General features: G+C 37.2%; 1 pseudogene; it reads left to right on the top strand.

Annotated features, from left to right (window-relative positions):
• Nucleotides 1-527: 527 nt before the first annotated feature.
• Nucleotides 528-1,869, top strand: LOC128567391 (casein kinase I-like; annotated as a pseudogene).
• The last annotated feature ends 4,818 nt before the right edge of the window (nucleotides 1,870-6,687 follow it).

The raw sequence follows: 6,687 nt of genomic DNA, 5'->3' as shown, positions 1-6,687 counted from the left end.
GACCAACCAAGGGAAGAGCTTTTGTCTCCCAACTTGGGTTTTCTCTCTGTCAGGAGCTCTGGCGCTTCTGTATTCTTTTCTGTAAATAAATCCTGCCTTACCGTTGATATGTGATCCTCGGATTCGTTCTTTGAACCACGGAGACCAAGAACCTACTGAAGAGGGAAATTCCAGGATCAGCTTGACCTAGTAAAGCCTTCTGGGCAGAGGTAGCATACAAGGCTAGCTGTGGAATGTTGGGACAGGACATCTGTCCTTCATGTCAGACTAAATAGACTTTCTTGAATTGGTTCCTTTCACGTAGCAGGATCTCACAAAATGCTACATTATTTAATTATAATCATAAATAAAGTCACTGCAGGTAAAAATCAGAATGTTATTGGAATTTCCCGTTTCACTATTTTTGAACACAAAAGGAGACGCTTACTTAAGATAGGAGGTGTATGCTGGAGAGTGCTGTGCGCCGGGGAAGAAGCGGCTTCCAGGAGCGGGGGGCATTATGTGGTGACTGGAGCTGGAGTAACACGATGGCGGCGTCTTCATGGCGGAGTGACTTGGGTCCTTCCAGCGGGAGCCAGGGCAGTGGTGGCAGCGCTATCACTGCTTTAGTTCACTGTGCCTTTTCAGCCTGCAACGAGGAAGCGGCGGCCGTCTGGAAACAAGTGGACCAGCCTGATAACCGCGAGAACACCTCAAAACTGCAGCCTGGCAAAAAGAAGCCCACCGAGATGTCGCGGTCAGGTCACGTCAGGTTCCCTTTGACCGATTCTGGGCCTTGTAGCGCCCGGAAGGCCTCTGTGTACCATTTCCTGCCGCCCTTCTCTGCAGCCTTAGCCCGGGAAGAGCCCCAGAGGCCTCCGTAGTCCTCTCAGAAGTGTCGGGCTTGGCCCCACCATCCGTCTTCCTCTTTCAGGCTGGCGAGCAGGAGCTGCTCCAAAGCCGGGTTCGTTGTTGGAGGGAAATATAAACTGGTATGGAAGATAGGGTCCTTCCGGGACATTTATCCGGCGATCAACATCACCAACAGTGGGGAAGTGGCAGTGAAGCTAGAATCTCAGAAGGCCAGGCATCCCCAGTTGCTGTATGAGAGCAAACTCTGCAAGATTCTTCATGATGGGGTTGGCATCCCTCAAGTATGGTGGTATGGTCAGGAAAAAAGACTATAATGTTCTGGGACCCAGCCTTGAAGACTTCTTCAATTACTGTTCAAGAAGATTCACAATGAAAACTGTACTTGTTTTAGCTGACCAGATGATCAGTAGACTCAAATATGTGCACTAGAAGAATTTTATACACAGAGACATTAAACCAGATAACTTCTTAATGGGTGTTAGGCATCACTGTAATAAGTTATTACTCACTGATTTTGGTTTGGCAAAAAAGTACAGAGACAACAGGGCAAGGCAACACATACCACACAGAGAAGATAAAACCTCCCTGGCACCACTGGGTATGCTAGCTAGCATCAATGCACATCTCCATGTTTGAGCAGAATGGCAGATTATATGGAATCATTAGGATAGTTTTGAAGTATTTTAATAGAACCAGCCTGCCATGGTAAGGATAAAAGGCTGCACCAAAGAAACAAAAATATGAAAAGATTAGTGAAAAGATGTCTAATCCTTTTGAAGTTTTATGTAAGGGGTTTGCAGAAGAATTTGCCATGTATTTAAACTAGTGTCATGGACTGTGCTTTGAAGAAGCCCCAGATTTCATATACCTGAAGCAGCTATTCCACATTCTTTTCAGGATCCTGAACCACCGATAATGTTAGAGCAAAATGCACCACAGCAGGCAACCTCTCCCAGAGGGCAGGGTTAGCAGGCCCAAACTCCCACAGGCCAGGAAACTGACAAAACCAAGAGTTAAAGTGAAAGATTTGTAAGCAGGAATTGAGGAATATTAGAAGCAGAGCAGATGATTAGAGAAGCATTTGTTTCTCTACAAATCTAGAAAATTTTAGTTCATACATACACTAGCCAGTGATTGTGGACAACCATTTACTTGGTGTAAAGAGCTTAATTTCAGTATAAACTGACTCTGGGCAGCCTTGGTGATGCTGTATGCTGAGTTGTAGCCGTTGTCATTGGGAATATTAACTGAGATAGTGAAACATGGAAAAAAAAAGTATGTTCTGTTAAAGCAGTTTTAACTGTATTTTTTTTAACTGTCATATTGCACCCTGTTAACATACTTTTAAAAAATGTAAAACATCTAGAGAAGCTGTGCCTATAATTCAAAGTAAAACACTCGGCAGCCTTGTTAAATCTCATTTATTCATTTAATATCCTGTAGGGCATATCTGAGTAGGCTTTGTTTAAAGTTAATTAGAAAAATTGACACCTAATGTTGATAATTTTAGGATGTTAGTCTTGATGTTTCAATGAAACGTTCCTCTTCTTGAATTAAGCCTTTCATTAAATTATGAATCTTTTATAGGCTCACTGTGCTAAAAGACTTTTTTAAAATATTCCTTTTTTAAAGTGGATAAAAAATGTAAGTGCCTAAAGGAAAAACAATTAGGCAACTGTATTAAGAGTGCAAAGTTTTTGAAGGATAAAGGCCTTTCTGTATCAGATTGCTTTCTGGGTGATGACAAGGGTGAACTGGTGTGAGAGTCACCTGGAAGATAAATAGATGACTATGATTTGATACCAGTTTCAATATAGAGGGATTAAAGAGCCATAAGATGCTTCAGAAGTGTGAAGTTGAGATGACTGAAAACAAATTATTCCTACAAATGGCAATGTCAGAGTAGGGCGCTATTTTGGCCAGGCACAGCAGCATATCTGATAGTTTTTAAGCTCCTAGGGCTGCTTGATTGGGAGCAGCGATCTTGATTTCAGATTTCCAGTAAAAACCAATGAGACACATCAGTTTTCCAGCAGTACCAAATTGGTATAGTTTCTTGAAACACATGCATAATGGAATACTACAAAGCACTGTCATCTAATGAGTAATGAATGTCTTAGAACTCTTGGGCTCATTTTTGGAGTGCTGAGTATAAGTATACAGCCGCAGCCTAGGACACCTAAATCCAGGACATCCCCAATTTTAAAACAATTATATACATATGCAATTTATATATTTGGTAAAAAAAAATCATATTAAATGAAACTTGAAAATATAAAAGCTGCCTGCACAGTAAAATCTCAAATTTGTACTTAAACATTATGAGATATCAATGCTGATTATATCTAATTATTGAATGAAAAGTTGATTTTAATTACTCTTTATGCTTCTATTTCCAATTTTATATGGGGACATACAAATAATAAACACGTTAACACTTGTAGTCAATCTTTCCAACTTATTTTTTTTTACTTTTAATTATGAGTACATAATATTTTTATGTGTGTATATTTCTGTAGAACATGTGATATTTTGTTACAGGCATACAATGTGAATTAAAACAGGACAATTGGGGTACCTATCTCTTTAAGCATTTATCATTTCTTTATGTTAGGAACATTCCAGTTCCTCACTTTAAAAGCATACCCTAACTTGTTGCTGACTACAGTCACTTGGTTATGTTATCCAATACTGTTCGTTCTAACTATCTAACTTTATTTTTGTGCCCATTAACTATTCCTACTTTTTCCCTCCCTCCCCACTACCTTTCTCAGCCTCTGGTAACCATCATCCTGCTGACTGCCTCCTTGAGATCACTTGTTTTAATATTTAGCAACCACATATGAGTGAGAAGAGGAGAAATCTGTCTTTTCACACTTGGCTTATTTCACTAAATGCAGTGTTCTCATTTCTATCCATGTTGTTGCAAATGACAGGATTTCGTTCTTTTAGGGCCATGTAATATCCTACTGTGTATGTGTACCACATTCACCCGCTGATGCACTGATTCCAAAACTTGGCTATGGTGAATAGCCACAGTAAACAGGGGAGCATAGATGTCTTTTCAATATATTGAATTCTCCCTTTTTGGATTTATATACCCAGTAGTAGGATTGCTTTGTCATATAGTAGTTATATTTTTAGTGTTTTGAGCAACCTCTGTACCATTTTCCATAGTGATGGCATTAATTTACATTCCAAGAAACAAGATAGGAGGGTTGCCCTTTTTCAACATCTATCCCAGCATTCATTATTGCCTATCTTTTTTATAAAAGCCATTTTAACTGGGGTGAGATGATAATTCATTGTAGTTTTGATTTGCATTTCTCTGATGACTGAAGATCTTGAAACTTTTTTTCATATACTCATTGGCTGTTTATATGTCTGTTGCTTTTTTTTTTTTTTTTTTTGATTTGTTCTTCCTGTTTTTTCTTTTTCTTTTTTTTTTTTTTTTTATTGTTGGGGATTCATTGAGGGTACAATAAGCCAGTTACACTGATTGCAATTGTTAGGTAAAGTCCCTCTTGCAATCATGTCTTGCCCCCATAAAATGTGACACACACTAAGGCCCCACCCTCCTCCCGCCATCCCTCTTTCTGCTTCCCCCCCATAACCTTAATTGTCATTAATTGTCCTCATATCAAGATTGAGTACATAGGATTCATGCTTCTCCATTTTTGTGATGCTTTACTAAGAATAATGTCTTCCACTTCCATCCAGGTTAATACGAAGGATGTAAAGTCTCCATTTTTTTTAATGGCTGAATAGTATTCCATGGTATACATATACCACAGCTTGTTAATCCATTCCTGGGTTGGTGGGCATTTAGGCTGTTTCCACATTTTGGCAATGGTAAATTGAGCTGCAATAAACAGTCTAGTACAAGTGTCCTTATGATAAAAGGATTTTTTTCCTTCTGGGTAGATGCCCAGTAATGGGATTGCAGGATCGAATGGGAGGTCTAGGTTGAGTGCTTTGAGGTTTCTCCATACTTCCTTCCAGAAAGGTTGTTGCTTTTTTTTTTTAGGAATATCTGTTCAGATCTTTTCCCCAAATCTTATTGTATTATTTAATTATTTCTTACTGAATTGTTTAAGTTTCTTGTATGTTCCAGCCATTAATCCCTTGTTATATGAATACTATGCAAATATTAACCCCATTCTGTGGTTTGTCTCTTCACTTTGTTAAGTGTTTCCTTTTCCGTGCTGAAGCTTTTTAGCTTGATGTGATCCCATTTGTCTAATTTTGCTGTGGTTTCCTATGCTTTGGGGGAATTACTTAAGAAATCATTGCTCAGATCAATGCCCTGCAATGTTTCTCTAATGTTTTATTTTAGTAGTTTCATAGTTTTCAAGTCTTAGATTTAAGACTTTAACATATTTTTATTTTATTTTTGTATACAGCAAGAGGTAAAGGTCTAGTTTCATTCCTTTGCATATGGATATTCAGTTTCCCTAGCACTGTCCTTTCCCCAATGTATGCTTTTGGCAGCTTTGTTTACTTAGGTTAGTGGGGTTTTGGGTGGGTTCTCTATGGTATTCCTTTGGTGTGTGTGTCTCTTTTCATGCTAGTTCTACAATATTTTTCTTTACTAAAGTTCAGTAAAAATCTAATTTCAAATGAGGTAATATGATTCCTCCAGTTTTATTCTTTTTGCTTAGTAAGGTTTTAGTTATTCTGGGTCTTTTGTGTTTCCTTATTAATTTTTACATTTTTTTTCTATTGCTGTAAAGAATTTCATTGGTATTTTGATGGGAATGTCATTAAAGCTGTCGATAGCTTCGGGTAGTATGGCTATTTTAACAATATTAATTTTTCCAAACCAAAGCATTGAATATTTTTCCTTTTTTTTTAAATATCCTCTTCAATTATTTTCATAAATGTTTATAGTTTTCATTGTAGAAATCTTCCACTTCTTTGGTTATGTTTACTCTTAGTTATTTTTTTTGTGTGTGTGTGTAAATATTGAAATGAAATTGAATTCTTGGGGTTGCTTTTTCAGATTTCTTACTGTTGACATATAGAAATCCTATGGAGTGTTGAATGGTTATTGTGTGTCCTGTGATTTTTGCCTAGTTCATTTATCAGCTAAAAGTATTTTGTGGAGTTTTTAAGTTGCTCTAGATATATCTAGATCACATCATCTGTAAACAAGGATGTGACTTCTTCCTTTCCATTTAGAATGCCAGTTATTTTCTTTTTCTTTTGTCTGATTGCTCTAGCTATGACTTCCAGTATCCATTGAATAACACTAGTGGGAGTAGGCATCTTTGTCTTGTTCCAGCCCCTAGAGGAAATGCTTTCAGTTTTTCCCCATTCAGTATGATACTACCTGTTGGTCTGTCATAAATGGCTTCTATCATGTTGAGGTATATTACTTCTAAGCCCAGTCTTGTGAAGTTTTTATTATAAAGAGATGTTGAATATTACGGAATGATTTTTCAGGATCAAGTGAAGTGATCATAAGCTTTTATCCTCCATTCTGTTGATATATCACATTGGTTGATTTGTTTATGTTGAAGCATCCTTGCCTCTGTGGGATGAAACCCACCTGATCATGATTAATAATAATGTATTATTGAATTCAATTTTCTAATACTTTACTGAGGATTTTTATATCTATATGCTTTTTTCCTTTAATCCAGTAGTTTATGTAAGATTGTTAATAACTCTGTTCTGAATATTTGGTAGAATTTAGCAAATTTTTTTTGGATGGGAGACTTTTCACAACTCCTTTTTTCTTATTACTTATCATTGGTTTATTCATGTTTTAGATTCTTCCTAGTTCAATCCTGATATATTGTGTGTTTCTAGGAATTTTTTCTACTTCTTCGA

The sequence above is a fragment of the Nycticebus coucang genome, chromosome 16, assembly GCF_027406575.1.
Source record: "Nycticebus coucang isolate mNycCou1 chromosome 16, mNycCou1.pri, whole genome shotgun sequence".
NCBI classification, from domain to species: Eukaryota; Metazoa; Chordata; class Mammalia; order Primates; family Lorisidae; genus Nycticebus; species Nycticebus coucang.
Note: the sequence above shows the minus strand (reverse complement) of the source record. Positions and strands in the feature narration are given on the sequence as shown.